We start from the raw sequence: 17,252 nt of genomic DNA on the forward strand, positions 1-17,252 counted from the left end.
GGGGAGGGAGAGATTGAGAGAAAGAGAAAATACTTTTTTCTGACTATAATTTACTAGAAAACAAGTTGTTCTTTTATATTACTATGTACCATATATCATATTACATTAAACACTGGTGAATCAAAGAAGTAAAATACATAATTCCTTTTTCCAAAGAAATTCTCATTCAGAAAGAAAAATAAGATAATATAAGCTGTGTGAATAAAAGTTATAAGAAGTTTACATGAGGAAGAATAAGTATTTCTTATCTGGATTGTTGCGATTGTTCATGTTTAGTTCTCTTAATTTTAACAAGACAATAAAAGTAATTTTAAAATGTAGCAGTGTGTGTATTACTAATGGAAGATGGGAGAACATGAATATTTGGGGGGAACGGATTAGGAAATAACCATGAATATAGTATATACATTTATATAACTCTACAAAAAGGTATAGTGGCAGATAATATGTTGCTAACATGCATTTTAAAACAGACTTCCATAGCCAATCTATTTAGAATTTGCTGAAAAGTGTTTTTTGTTTGTTTGTTTGTTTGTTTTAAATACACAACTTTTATTGCATCCTTAAAATAACACATATAAGTCTGTGGAATCATCCGAAATTTTGCATCCTTAAAATAACGCACATAAGTCTGTGGAATCATCCGAAATTTTGGCAATTCTGTAGCTGGACAACTTTGACCTTATTCATCAGCCTGATGAACTGTGCCTTTTTCAGAACATAGATACTATCCAAAAATTTTCTGATATCCTTGTTTTTAACTGTGGTGGCTTGTTGAATCAAAGCAGCTGAATTTGATACAAGTTCAGTGTCATTTCTTTCAAGAATTAGCTCATCATTCTGGGCTTGATATACTAAACAAGCAACACCTGACCTCATCTGAACGCTGTGGATGTATTTTTTACCCAAGAAATTTCAAATTTCAATAGGACAACCATTCTCCTGAATAACAACGTTGATGGGGAAGTGAGCATACACAGACCTTATCTTGTAACCAAAGCCCAGTGTAACACCCTTGATCATGTCCTGTACATGCTACAGACAGTGCAAACAGTAGCCAGTTCCTTTCTACGTCTCCACCATTTATCAACCCAGAGCCTTTTCTTTTTCTTTCCAAGGAGACTGAGTTCTGCATCGATGTGATTTAAGTCCCTCCTCAGGGTGCCTCTGGGCCCTTCACAATAACTGAGCTTCCCTTCAGAGCAATATCCATATTTTCTGGAATGTCGACAGTTTGATAGCTGAGAATGGTCGTCATCCTCACAGTAGATGCAGCAAAGAGCTGGAAAGTATTTTTTAAATGAGATTTCTGCAAAAGCAAATATCTACGTTCTCTTTTATTACACTACAGGATTGATTTTACAGTATCAAATATCTTGAGATATTTGTGGTATTCTCCCTTTATAAAAAGAAAATTTGTTTATTTATCCACTAGCATGACATTGGATTATGGTTTTATTAATTTATTTGTATTTGTTTTTAAAAAGAAACTTATTTTGATCCAATTCTCATGTCATATAAAGAATGGATAAAAGCAATTTCTCATCCCACTCATATTGCATTTGAAATCTGTAATATCAGAAATCCAGTGGAATGCCTTAACCAGTTAAGCTTAATATTCCAGGGGATTTTTTTAATATGCTGCACTGATGAAGCAAGAGTATTAAATTTATTCAACCATGAACAATTCTTTGATTATCATACACCTCAACTCTTCTGTTATGTGTTGACCACAAGAATAAAAAATAGAAAATGAAATGTGATTACTTCCTGATGAATTGAAATTCCTTTAATAGGCATTGAAATTCCTTTAATAGACATTGAATAGAGAAAATTTATATATTAATAGTTACAATCAAGCTTTTAGTTTTTTTTCTTGTCGAGGGTAGTATTCAATAAATGCACTTATTACGTTCTTATATGAATAGCAGAATATGGAAAAATGGAATTATTGCCTCTGTGTTGTTTGTTCCATTAAGGGGAACACAAATTATGTAAAAAGAAAAGTCATAAATAACCATGCCAATTATATATTTTTTGAAACTGTATCTATAGTTGCATACCTAATATTTGTCATTAAGTTGAATGTAAAGATGTAGAAAGTGATAAATTATAAGATTTTAAAATTATTTTGCAGCTGAAGCTTAACAAAGGGTTGCTAAAAAAGCTTAGTTAAAGGGGGAAAAACACATAATTCAACCGGATAAGACATGATTATACTATGCTTAAGCCATTGTCAGCATATGGAAAATATGGAGAAGTTTAAAAAGGCCTGATAATTACAGTGTCACCTCATTTTGGCAGCCCTATAATATTCATTTTCCTGTTTCTTAGACAGATGCAGAATTCTATAGTGTTGGAATTGAGTGTCAAATAAAAAAAGTCCTGTCAGTGCTCAAATACCACATACAGATTTTTTTTTACAGATGAATTATTATAACTTCATGTTTTGCTTCTCTGCCTTCACAGTTATTTCACACATACTTTTTGTGAGTAGCTGTAAATGATGAAGCATGGAAATTTCACAGAACTCACTAAGAAGTGTGAAATCAAGTTTGAGATGTTGAACATTGTTAATTTATTTGTATCATTGGTAAAGGTAGGACAACACAATTAGGATAAAGACGTATGTCAAGCAAGGGTAGGGGGAGTAGATACCTATTAAGTCTTATTGAGACCTCCTCTATTCAAATCTATGTCACTTTTCTGGAATAAATCAAATACATAAACAAAATACAATAATACAATTAATAACATATGCCTCCAGGAAGCTTACAGTCTTATTAAAAGGTAATATTCTTGAACACATTCATGTAAGCTTCAATATGATCTAATGAGGAAGGAATTATCCAAGCACAGAGTAAAATTTAAACTGTTCTAACTTCTAGAACTGGCTATGTCACTAGGACTTCTCTGTATGGATTAGTTGATACTTCTATCTATAATTTATCTATCTATCCTCTATCTCTATCACTCTATCTATCTATCTATCTATCACTCTATCATCTATCTATCTATCTATCTATCTATCTATCTATCTATCTATCTATCATCTGTCATCTATCTATGACAGATAGATGGACAATATTATATTAGTACTACTCATATTAATTATTATATGTATATTGCTCTGAAGATTCAAACAGACATACTTCTCCATTAAGTAAATTTTCTAAAATTTTTTAAGGATTTGAAGTACCATTATAAAATAAATGCCTTCAGGGCAAAAAAATTATTTATATTTTGTCATCATAGTATCATTTCTATAAAAAATTAATATCTCTGAGTGCCCAGAGTATAATAAACATATGATAAATGTTAGTTCTCTTCCTTTTCCTCTATTACACTCATTTCCATGAACATGTTACCGGAAAATAAAAAAAGTATTTATCTTATTTCAAATATGTAATTTAGTGTTAATATTTTTCTAGTTTATAGGGAAATTTGAAGACTAGACAGTCAAACAACTTGACATAATGGTCTCTTTCCTGATTAGGTCAGTTTTTCAATCTGCTTTTCAAAATTGTGTAACTTTTTAGAAAAGCTTCCTACATGGGCATACAGATAGAAATGTGATAGGAAAAATATGATGCCTGAAAACATTTCAGGAGTTGATAACAGTCAAAAATGTACAAAGGGAGTTTTTATCCTGTTGCCCAATTCTTCAGCTTCACTTTATGACAATTGCTCAAGCTCAGATGCAAGGAAATCCGACCTCTACTTTACAGACAAAGGAAAGGAGGTATCATCAATCAAGCAAAAGACTTATCCAAGACCATTTAGTGAGTTGAAAGCATATAATGAACTTAATATACATGACAAGAAAAGGGCTAAAATAGGATTCAAATCTTTAGATCTTTTATATTTGAAAATAATGGCTACTTAGTTTTATTCTTTAACACTCACAAAAGTAGAGAAAGGCCTTATGAATTTTATTCCTAATTTTTGTCATATTTTAAACACACTAAAATATTTCTGTTATATTGAAAGTGCAGATAAGATTAATAAAATGACAATTTGCTTACATATCACCAAGTTCACAGAAGACTTCCTGAAGTTCATTTTTCATGTTATTTTTTCTCTTATTTCACCTATTTTGAAGGATTATTAATTAACAAAATGGCCCTCAAATTGTAAATAAATCAGAATAAATATGCTAGAGGTATTTTTCCCAGAAACTGTATAATTCACTTCTGAATAATTAAAAATTTATTATTTTGTTGAATTTTTTGCTAATCACTTTTAACTAATCCAAAGACAAAAATACATCTGATCTGTATTTTGTTCTGAAAAATACAAGGTTTTTTTAATGTCATTAAAAACAAAAGCAAAAACAAAACTACAGTTTTACATGTCTTGCATTAAAATAAACAGAGCAAAGAACTCTGGTATAAATAAAAGAAGTAGAGAATCACTAATGTAATACATAAACAATAATTCTTATTTTACTTAAGTATGAACTATTTTTGCATATTTCAGAAAGTGACTAAATATATGTTTTAATTGCTACTTATTGAAAGTCAGGTTGTTATCCTCTAAGTAAACATAAAAGAGAAAATTATGAGCAATCATAATCCATAAAGTCTATGTATCTGTAAAAGAAAACCTCAGCAGAAGAATCTGGCTATAGAATATTGTCCAGGTCAGCAGAGTTTTTCACATAAAGATGAGTGATTATACAATAAGTATCACAGCATTGTCGGTAATATTTCAGTATTAGGTGAGATGGTATTTATTTTCAGTTCATTCCATCACATAATAACTTGAATGGTCCTTTCCCCTTTTTATTTTTTATTCAGTTGAACTGAATCTAAGCTAATCTGCAATGGAAAAAAAAAAGACATAAAAATGTGTCCTTTATAACGGCATCTTTTCAATGTATATAAAGTGTGATCCAGCATCACTTGGGAACTTGTTAAAAAAGCAAATTCTCAGGCAACACCTCAGACTTTCAGCATAATAAAACCTATGGGTGAGTCCCAGAAGCCTGTGTTTTAACAAGTTCTGCTGCACAGAACTGCATGGATAGAGATTAAAAATAACATACACCATAGAAACTTAGAGGCTGCCTATGATATGTGATTTGAAAACTGACAGTTGTCAAAGTCCATTAATCTAACATACCTTTGGCAGATGTTTGAAACTGCACCTTCGAAATTCAGATATGCTTGGAAGTGATAATGGTCTAAACTGCCACTACCCCCTCTTTTTTTTAATAGTCAAGGGACGTATAACTATTTTTTACTCAGATTTCACTTGTACATTATTCCCCTTCATACTAGACTTTGGAAGATGATTGATAATCAATCAATCACCAGATCCAGCAGTTCAGTTCAGTCTTATACTTCTTTTACCTGTCTATGCAATCTCTCTTAGGTTTGCCTATGCAAACCTGTCTTAAGGTTGTATCTAAGGCTCTCTTGACAATTTCCTGGGTTTCTAGGTTTTCCTGCAAGAGTGAGCAGCCATGTTAGAATAAAGGGAAGTTTCTTAAACTGTGATATACATATTCATGCCCTAGGCAAAATTTAATATGATTTTATATGGTATATTAATAAGTCCAAAGTCATTAATTCCTAAATTTTGTTTGCCATAAATACAAAGATAATAGTCAGTTGTGATTTGAAGTAAAGAACTAGTAGAGGGAGAAAGAAATTCTACTAGATAGATGTAGGTAAACAAATTGCATATAGTTGACTTATTCAAGTCATTAGATGAAATTATTTTATTTATTAACTTAAATTTTTTTAATTCATTAAATTTTAGTTCATTAAATTTAATTCATTAATTTAAAAAATTAATAGTTTAAGTTTTTTTCTCCACTTAATTCTTTGAATATTTATGTCTTTCTCCTCACCGAGTATATTATAATTTCTATCATTATCTTTGGTTACTAATATATATCAAGTAATAAGCAAACATATTTTGATATTTAATTCAATTATGAGTAATTACCAATTTTTAAATTAAATTTACTGGGGTAACATTGGTTAATAATATTATACGAGTTTCAAGTGTATAATTCTACAATACAGTATCTGTACATTGCATTGTGTGCTCACTGTCCAAAGTCTAGTCTCCTTAGTTACCATATATTTGACCTCCTTTACACTCTTCATCCTCCCTCAACCCTCCTTTCCCTTTGATAACCATTATTCCGTTGTCTGTTCCTTATAAGTTTGTTTTGTTTTTTCATTTGTTATTTTCTGTTTTATATCCTATATGTGAGTGAAATCATATGGTTTTTGTCCTTTTTCATCTGACTTATTTCACTTAGCATGATACTCTCAAAATCCATCCTTGCCACAAGTGGCAATAGTTTATCATTTTTTTTTTTATGTCTGAATAGTATTCCATTGTATACATGTATTACATATTCTTTATCTGATCATCCATTAAATTCTTTCCACTAGTTACCTAACTCTGTCTAGGTTTGACAGCATCAGGGTGAACAGGAAACAGAAGTTTATAATAGAAGTCTACTGGTCAAAAGTAGACAGGGCTTAACATAAGAAGGCATTCTTAATACCCAAAAGGAAGTGGAAGGCTTCTAGATCTCTGTAATGAGGTAACGTAATAGAACAGAAAAATGGTAGAAGGAGGGAGAATGGTCAATGATATCACTTGACTTATTTCTATATATCCTATCTATAATAAGTTTACAATTTATTAAAGAAGGTGTGCCACATATATACCCATACACACACATACAAATTATAATGGCAAACAATTTCACACTTATCCTATAAAAAGGTGTTTTATGAAGTCTCTTTTTTGAAGGCTGAATTCTTTAAAATAGCTCCAAGATTTTTAACGTCTATACATAGCTGAGCATAGCTGGCCCTCAAGACTGCCAGAGCAGCCAGCCAAAATGCAAATCACTATCCTAAATGTAAAGACAGAAATGATCACAAGTTTCTAGTACTTCTAGTTCAAATAGAAAAGGACAGTTAGTAATGTCCTTGATCAGAGCATTAAGTACTGTCAGAGGGCAACCTGGCAAGGGAGAAAATGAATGAAATAAGTTACCCAAGCTGCTGAAGTGGACTGCAGGGCCAGAGAATTTCTATCCTAATGACAAAGTTGGGGAGGCAAATGGGACAAAAGATACATAGTGAGGATTTCTCTCATTTTTCTAGTGGGTATAGAAAGGTCTGAATAGAGTACCTGATAAGTCCATTTGCTTCTTTTCTGACTCAGTTCCACAGTTTTACTCCCTCTGAATTGGTAAGACAAAATCTATTAGAGTTGCAAGTATTACAGTAAAATAAATAAATAAATAAATAAATAAATAAATAAATAAATAAATAAAATAATTAAGTAGTTACTTGATAAATGAAGGGAAAAATATCAAGTGGCATCAGTTTGCAGAATGACTTCCATGAGAAGAACAGGAGCTGTTTATTTTTGTTGCTAATTCAATTATATGTGTACATAGGAAGGAGACCTGCTATGGTAGATGCCTAAGAACAATAATAAGCGCATCAGATATTCAAATGTAATTGATGTAAATTAATCTAGACAAAAACTTTTGAATCTCTCATAGCTCAGCCTTGATAGAAACCTGACATACCTTAAAGTGAAACTGTTTAAAATAAGCATCTATTTATTTTCTATTATATACAATATGGTGTGATATATTTCTATTCCCAAATCACTTAAAATATGTCCTTTTAAGTCTGGTACAATATTTGCCTAGGGTTAATTAAACAAGGACACACTATTTTATAGACTTCTTATATAATGTGTAAAATCCACATAACTTGAAATGTTTGGGATGCAGGGTGATGCCCTAAGTCTCTGGCTATGACTTATTTTGTGCAGTTGTAAATCGTAGAGTATCTAAGGGTAAAATAGTGTTTTGACAAGATACTACCAAAAATGACATCTTCTAATCTGTATGTTATATGGCAATAGCAGGGAATGGAATTGAGAGATTATTAAACATATTACAATACTCTAGAAATATGAGTTTTCCCCTGTATTTGTTAGGTCAAGTCATTCCTGACTTGGTGAATGTCAAGTGGTCCATAAAACCTAAGTGTCTGAGAGTTAAATTATTCTCTGTCTTCTAGTAAATTATTCTAAGAACTTAAGGCTTCAAAAAAAATGGGATGATGGAACTGGTGGCTGATAACAAATATCTTTACACAAACATGCCCAATTTTAGAGATGAAATCAGGGACTACACATTCATCCAGTGGGCCCCATAATAAAAGTAATAATAAAAGTAAGACTGATTTCTTACTAACATTTCATTTCATTCAAAAATGTATTTCATATATTCTCATCAACAAGTGAAATTATTGCTTTTGTGAAATGCAATATAATTCAGAACATTTTAATCTTTTGTACGCTTCAAGTACACTTTATACTACTAGGAGTCTACTCTTCTCACTCAAGTAGGGAACTTAATTTGTGGAGGTATTCTCATGCATCTTAATGGGATTTTTGTTTTTCATATTCCTTCTGCCAGAAATAAGATTAAGCTTTGAGAAAATACTATTCGTGTGTGTATATATACACACAACACACACACATATGCATATACACATAGACACAATCAGGTGACTCATATAAAGCTTAAAGCTCTGGATATAATATATTCGTAAAAATATATGCTCTATTACAGAATTTTAATTTTAATTGGACAATAATGGAAAAGGCAATTGAAAATTAAAAAAAGAAAAAAGCCATTTGTTTTAACTCAAGACCCAAAAAAGCTACACCAGCAGCTGACTTAAAGAAAAAATCAGTATAAGCATTTTCAGCCCATTACAAACAGAAACAGCTGCATTGTCAAACCCTCAGAGATAGAACTGATAATGAAAATGTTACAGACCTTTAAGTGGAGCATCTCTGCCAGACAAGGTTATAATAGTGAACTTACATTAGAGAAGAAAGCATTCAGTATTTATGATTTGCAATTTTAACTTGTGTTTAAAGTAGTACAGGAGGCTTCAAGGGGAATTTAATGTTCTAGGAAATCTATTTGGTCAGTACTGTAAGATTTTATGATCTTTCATTAAGACTTGAAAGTTTAACTGTACGGATTCTGTATTGAATGCAAATCGTGCTATTTTGTGCCGCCTGTCCTCTGAACACCTCTAATGCCACAAATGAAAGAGGCAGTTAGAAAAGCCTTGTATTTTAAAGGTGCTGGCATCAGAAGCTATAAATACAATATTCATCAAAGGACTGTAGAGGACAAACCTTTAAATGAAAAACCCAGAGAATTGTTTATTCTTTTAAAATTTATATGCTGTATAAACCAAGAGAAACACATTTAAAATGCCTGCTATATAGTTTAACATCAAAAATTTTTCTCTAGTGAAGTCTATTTAAAATTTTAGGAAAATGATTAAATTCAACCAAATTTGTACTTGAAGCCATAACTTACTCTACATCCATTCTCTCAATATGCATCACAAAGATTATGGGAATCATCAACATAATTCAAATAACATTTAAGTTCAAATAAATCTCCCTGATTAAATCAAGTAATCAAAAAGATTTGATATGTTTTTATTTTTTTTAATTTAATTTTCACAATAATCTGTGTTTTGGATATCATTAGACCTGTTTTACAGATGGAAAACAAGCTCAAAGAGGAAGTAATCTGATCAACATCTCATAGTCTCTATGTGAGCTTCATAGGTAGTAAGGTTTTCCTATTACTCCGTGCTATCTGTTTTAAGCAAATAGCTCCAAGCTGTTTTTCTAGTATTTGAAGACATTACTTTGATATTGTTCAAATATTTTCCCTTGCTTTTCTAGTGAGCACGCTTTGCAAACCAAAACAGTTAAGACAATCAGTTTGGATCCATTGAACAGTTAGTTTAACCAAGGAAGGATGGGAGATTTGTTCAAATAATTGTCATTTTCCAGAGAGCACCTTTACCATGCCAAAGAAAAAGGCAAGTACATGCCCAAATAAAACAAAACAAAAATAATAAAAGCAAAAACTAACCTATGCTGTTAAAAGTTAGAGAAATGTTTATACTTGGGGATGAGAGAAAAATTGGAAGAGTTTCTGGGATTAGTCTTCAGTTTTGTTTCTTTTTTAGTTCTAGGTGTGTTTTCAACACATGTATTGTTCCCTGTTTGAAAATGCAGTTTGTGCATGCCAGTGTTAGACTGCTTCACATATATTGGCATATCTGTGGCTTTTGTGACCTGATCTTTTATCTTAAATCCTAATTGCTTTGTGGCTTTGACTACTATCTACGCTGAGTAACTGGAATATTTTTATCTAGAATCCCACTACCTAACCATGACTTTAGATCATGATCCTGATTTTTTTCTTGAACAATGTTGGACAAGAAGAGACATTAGCTGCCAGGTAAGGATTAAAATATTGTTTCAGATTTATTATTATTAATGTTAGAATAGAGAAATCAGTATAGACCTTAAACAAAACTTGAACTTTCTAGTCCTTTCCTAGCTACTCATTAATTTTTTATACTAGATATATTTTGGTTCCCATGTGTAAGGGTAGTGGGTCTGCAGAATCTTTTGGAAAATGAGAGGGTACTCATTGCCAGATACAAACCTTATCATCAGTTCTGAAGATAAGATTACAAGAAGGAAATAATCTTTCAGGTTTGCTTTCAGAGGCAGATCCTGGTTTCAGTTACAAGAATGTTTACCATGTGGGAATAAAGAGCTCAGTGCCCATCTACTGGCCAATGTGGCATGTAAGCCACACAAGATTGAGTCTATTCTTTGACACAAATGTGTGTGTGTGTGTGTGTGTGTGTGTGTGTGTGTGTGTGTGTTACCAATTTGATAACTTACTTTTTGTTCTCTAAGGGAAAGATTATTAGAGAAGAGTGAAAAGATTCACTGAGTAGAGTAATATGTCTATCTCTCAATGGAAATACAGGGAATGAAGTAATAATAGCCACTCTTTCTTAAATCTTATTTGATATTTACCTACTGCTACACTACAATTAAAAATTTCACATCACTTGACATGGACTACTACATTCTGCACTTTATTGCTAGGAAATACATTCATATAAATTTTTACATAATCACATATAGTTACTATTATTTCCATTGTATTACAAAATACATGTTAAGCTATGGGTAAATTATCAATAAGCATTATACATGTAGCTTAATTTTCCATGTTAGGAGAGTAGATCAACCCTCTGGACAGCTTTATTCTTATTTTCAGTAGAGCTCTTAGTATATTCCTTTGCCCCAGAGTACACTAAAGTACTTTATCTCATTCAGAAATTGTCTCTAGACAGAAATTAGCATTTAGAAACTTCAAGACATCTCTTTCTCAAGAGAGTACAGAACAAGCCTATATTGGAACCTAGAACCCTTGTTTCGGAGCAAAATAATATATGTTCATCATAGCCTATTGCTAGAAAATTATTTAAGTTCTTTTAGAAATAAACTCTGTATCAAATAAGTTTCCAATACGCCCTTCTGATAAATTTTAATGCCCAGTGTCTTTTATATGCTTACAGTGATGGAAAAAAAAAGAAAACTTATTTTACCCTTTAAGAACATATAAGTTAGAGGTAAAAAAAATGTGCGTGAAAACACAAAATCGCAACATATGCTGACACTGCTGGACTAGAGATTTGTACCAGAAATAAGAGAAACCAGCCAGGTAAGCTCTTAAAACGTCCTGGGCAAATCAAGAAAAACATAAGAGGAAATTTAGTATAGACAAAGAGTGAAACAATATTTTGCCCTGAAAATGTTAGAAGAAAGTGAGACAGGTGGGGAGAACATTACAAATAGAGTGGATAGTACAAACAAAGTTATATGCTTATATATAACTCCACTGTACACATATTTATTTATTCAATGTATATATATTTAGTCCTATAATATGCCAAAACTTCTGAGAATACATTTAGAAAGTAAAGACAATGTTATTGCTCTCATGATGTTTTAATCTAGTAGTAAAGACAGAAAATAAATAAGTAAACTGTTAAATGTGTAATATCTTAGGTAATAAGTGTTATAGCGATGAAGCAAAATAAGTGAGTAGAGTGAGGCAAAAGATAGAGAAGCTTTTTAAAGGCAACTCTGAAGGCACTTCAATGAGAAAAGAGAAATTAAGGAAGACCACTTGGTCTTAGCTTGAGAATGTATGAACATGGTATCACTTACTCTGGTACAGAACGCTTTTATTAAAATGAATGTGTGTATGTGTGTGTGTGTGTGTGTGTGTGCGTGCACACATTTTTTATTTATGTGTATGGTATGGATGAGAGAATGGAAGGTTTTGTATTAAACATGTCAAGTTGTAGATGTCAGTTTAAGAGTATCCAGCAAATAGCTCCATGTATTAGTCTGTTTCACAGTGGAAATGTCCCAGTAAGGGATGTAAATTTGTGAGTAATCAGTATAGAGATGATATTAAAAACTTTCTACACTTGAAAGTTTCTCAGGTAAAAAGTGTGACAAACAGAGACAATGCTGCAGAGAGGTTAAAAAATAAGAAATATTAACTGCTGGGTTTGTCAAGATGGGATTAGCAAATTTGACCAAAGTGACCGACTGACTTCAATTGAAGTGGGTTGAGAGAATTAAAAAAAAAAAAAAAAATTGAGAAAGATGAACCACAGAGTCTTACCAAGTCTTTCAAAAATAATTTTAATGCAGGTAGGGCAGAAACAGATTAATATAAAAGGGACAGCATACGCTTGGACTAGTTAAAGCATTATAAGAAAGGAGAGAGCAACAAAATTTTAGGTGCTTAGAGCACAGAAAAAGTCTAATGACAGGCAGTGAGAAAGGCTAGAGAGAGGATTGAGGTAAAAAACAAAAACAAAAATAGAAACAATAAGGCAAGAAAAATGAGGTATGGACTCAATAACCAGGTATGGCTAGAGGCAAAGATCAAAGTTTCAGTGTGAAAACAAATGTTTGAAACCAGGGAGAAAGTTAAAAGACAGGGAGAATCTTTCCTCCCCCCATGCGTATGTTATCTGTACCTGACACAGAGTAGAAATAAACAGCTTTTGTTGAATGAATAAATGATAAAATGTATATGTTCTGGGAGTAGGAGACTGACAGATATTTCAGTAATACAGAGAAGATAAAGCAGGATTCCAAGTACTGGAATTCAAGTGTAACTTGCAGGTGAAATAGAAAAAAGCACTCTGAGTACAAGGTGTCAATTTTCTGCATAACTAAGATTCATTACATCACTTTTAGTGGCAAATTAAAGGAGTTCTGTGGCTTTTCTTCTTTTTTTTCCTTTCTTTTTTTTTTTCTTTCGACTGGGAACCTTTATCAAAAATGAAAATGAAATCTTATAAAGATTATTAAATATATAAAATAGATTAAAGTTGAGTAAGTCTGTTGTGTGAAAGGAGCAGAGGGGAGCCCTGCCAACACAGTATTTCCCTTTAACCTACTGATGATGGTCCCTGAGGGGGTGTCAAAGGATACTAAAATACTGAGAATATTTTTAAAACATTTAAATTATAAAGTAATGAATCCATGTTTTATATATAATCTTTTTGAAACTCATACACTGTGACTAGTGGAGCATATTTGAATTTATCTGAGAGAAAATAAGTTATTAGATAAAGTAGGTCAAAAGGAAGACATAATATAAATTTACATGAATAGTTGATTAAGACGATCTTATTCCCACTTCCACTGAAGAGGACAAAATTTGTAAAGAAAATATTCAATATATACTAAATATGTAGTCCTTAACAAACTCCCAACTCATGCTTTTACCAGAGGAAATTTTTAATTTTTCTAAATATACATCTTTCTTTATTCCCTTCTAATGGCTCTTTTTATTTTCTATTACCTATAACTGTTATTTTTGTATTTCCACATGTTTACTACTAAGACTGATATCTTTTTAAGGGAAAGAACCAGAATCCACAGGATGTATTCCATCAGTATTTGGTGATTGAAGTGGCACATATGTTAGGTGGCAAACAGATAGACTTTTTAGTCAATTAAATATCCTTTATGTTGCATCATTTTATGCAAAACTCAGAGAAAAATTGAACTCCCTTGATAATTTTAAATATTTTATTAGAGAATTTAGCAGTGCATTTAATACTTAATGTATAATGAAATTTGGAGATTGACAGCATAATAAGAAATTAATCAATGCCTCACTAATAAGAACACCTGGAAGCTTTTTCTTACCAATTCTCCTTAATCTAAGTATGAACAATATCATTTTAAGTTAATTGCACACCAATTTTTTTCTATCAGTATTTCACACTTCGTATTAAATGATTATTTGAAATATTACAAATGTAATCTGATAAAATGGCTCATACACACATTCCAAATAAAACAAGATGCTTGATTAGATAGATAGCAGGCATTCTTGTCCAGTTTATGTTATGAAAGAAAAATTATTCACTATTTAAAAATAAATATAAATTTGCTAGAATTTTTGATACCCCCTTATTATAATTTTGAAGAGAAAATAGTTCCTTTAGAATGTCCATTGAAGGGCAATTATTGAGTCTTCTGTTTAAACAAGTGTTGAATTTTATTTTATATTTTTTCTGAATCGATTAAAACGATCAGATGTTTTTCTCCTTTATTATGTTAATATGGATTGCATTGATTGATGTTTGGATATAATACCTATCTCAAATTACTAGAAAAAATTTAGCTTGTTTGTCACATATTATAATTTTTACATATTCCAGATTAATTTTGTTGATATTTAAAGGGTTTTTGTCCCTATGTTCATAAGAGTAAAGAACTTGTAATATTCCATTCTCTTAATATTTCTGTTAGGTTTTTGATACCATGGATATCATTTGCTTCCCAAATAAGTTTAGAAATACATTCCTTTTATCTTTAATCCAAAGGAGTTTGTTTAAATTTCTTCCTTAACTATTAGTGGAATTCACTGTTGTAGGCAGCCAACAGGGCTTGAATTTTTCTTAATTAAAAGATTTTGATTTTAGATTAAGTTTTTTCCCTAGTTATAAGAAAACCCAGGTTTTCTTGTTTTTTTGTGTGTGTGTGTGTTTGTGTTTGTGCTTTATTTTTCTAAGAATTTGTCCTTTTTGTTTAAGTTTCATTAAAACTTATAGGAATGGAATTCTTTATTGTCTTTATCATCCATATAAGTCCTTGAAGATATATTATGTGCCTCTTTTACTTATAATTTAATTATTATTGTCATCTTTTAAAAAATTCTTCTTGCCAGTAGTTAATCAATTTTATTGAATTTTTGAAAGAACCAACTCTGTGTTATGTTGTTCCTTTCAATATTATATTGATTTTCTATTTTATTAATTTCTGACTTTTATTTTTTCTTTTAATTTCTCTGTGTAATTTACTATGTTTTCTAAAGTCTGTAATTGGATGCTTGTAAGTTACTTAGATCTATAAGATTTTAGTCATTTCTTGATTTTAAACATCAGAAAATTATTTACTTTTTTAATTGATTTATACTTTCAATATGTTGCCATCAAGAAAGCCAGTTCTATGATTCCATTGTTTTTGTTGAGACTTTCTTGATGGACTAGCACATGATTATTTTGTAAATGATAACTATATTTATTCTACCACCAAAATTATATAGCATGTTGGTTGCATATATAATTTTAATAAATATTAATTTTTACATTCAACATTCATTTAGATGTATCTTCCATTTGAGATTTTGCCCTTACCAAGAGAATCTCCATTTTAATTTCATTTTGTGCTAATCTAAAAGTAATACATTTTCTTTGTTGTGTTTTTCTGAGCTTTCTTTTATTTCACTTTTCTTCCTGATGACTATATTGACTGAATATAGGATTCCACTTTGGTAGCTATATTCTTTCAGCATGTTAAAGAAAGAAGTTTCTGACTTCCATTGTTTCTGTAATAAATTTAGCTGTCATTCTTGCATTTTGAATAAAATCATTTTTTATTTTCTCTTACGACTTTTAAGATTTTCGCTTTTATAGTCACGTGCTGAATAATGATGTTTTGGTTAATGATAAACCACATATACAACAGTGGTCCCATAAGATTATAATGAAGTTAAAAATCCCTATTAACATCACAGCTAGCATAAGGTTGTGGTATATAGTACATTATTCATTACTCATGTGTTTGTGGTGATTCTGGAGTAAGCAAATCTACTGTGCTGTCAATCATATAAAAGTATTGCATATACAATTACGTACAGTACATAATTGATAATGATAATAAACAAGTATGTTACTAGCTTATATATCTACTATACCTTACTTTTTATCATTTTAGAAGATACTCTTTCTACTTATAAAAAAAATGTTTGTCTTAAAATATGTTATGTTATGCTAGCAGCAGTCTCCTACACCGTCTGTTTACCACGTCTCTTGACTGCTTCATTTTCTTTTGTGCTTGAAATAATCTTGTGTTTTGTATAGTAACATGCTATAGAGGCTTGAAGCCTAAGAGCAATAGGCTATACCACATAGCCTAGATGTGTAGTATCATCTAGGTTTGTGTAAGTATACTCTATTATTAATGTTCCCACAATGATAAAATCTCCTAACAACATATTTCTATGTAAGTGGCACATGATTTTATTTGGCTTTCAGCATTTTCACCTAAGATATGTTTAGTAAGAGTTCCTCTTTTTTATTAAATAGAATTTCTAATACTTCTTGAATATACAGGTTAATGTATTTATCATTTGTAAAGTTCCAACTCCCTATCAATGCGAATATTGCTTTTGTTCCATTTCTCCTTTCCTTCTGGGACATCAATTACACTTTTTGTTAAATCTTCTTTTTGTTTATTTCATGTCTCACACCCTCTATTCCTCAAATTCTGTTTTTTTTTATTTTGTCTACTTTCCAGTTCAATAAGTCTCTCTTCAGTTTTCTCTAATCTAGATGATGCACTGAATTCTTAATTCAGGAGATTTTAATTTTTAGCCTTTAGATCCATTTGCTTTTTTTTTAGAATTTTTAGTTCTCTGCTAAAATTCTCATCTCTTTTCTCATTAAATATTTATTCATGTTTATATTAAAATCTCTGCCTGATATCTCTAATACCCTCCTGGACCATAGAATTTAGAATATAATAAATTAAACTCAAACATTTAGAACAAATGAAATAAAAAGCATATTAATAAAATAAAATGTTGGTATAATATTGAAAGATACAACATAAGCCAATGTTGATTCTTTTAAAAAGACCAATAAAATTGATTAATTAGTAGCAAGACACTGTGTAACTGTTTTTGTTATTTTTGCTTCTTTTTATTATTCACTTGTATTGTCTTGATTCTTCTTATTACTGAG

General features: G+C 30.8%; 1 pseudogene; it reads right to left on the bottom strand.

Annotated features, from left to right (window-relative positions):
- Positions 1-682: 682 nt before the first annotated feature.
- LOC105295870 lies at positions 683-1,258 on the bottom strand (annotated as a pseudogene).
- Positions 1,259-17,252: the final 15,994 nt, after the last annotated feature.

The sequence above is a fragment of the Pteropus vampyrus genome, unplaced genomic scaffold, assembly GCF_000151845.1.
Source record: "Pteropus vampyrus isolate Shadow unplaced genomic scaffold, Pvam_2.0 Scaffold115, whole genome shotgun sequence".
NCBI classification, from domain to species: Eukaryota; Metazoa; Chordata; class Mammalia; order Chiroptera; family Pteropodidae; genus Pteropus; species Pteropus vampyrus.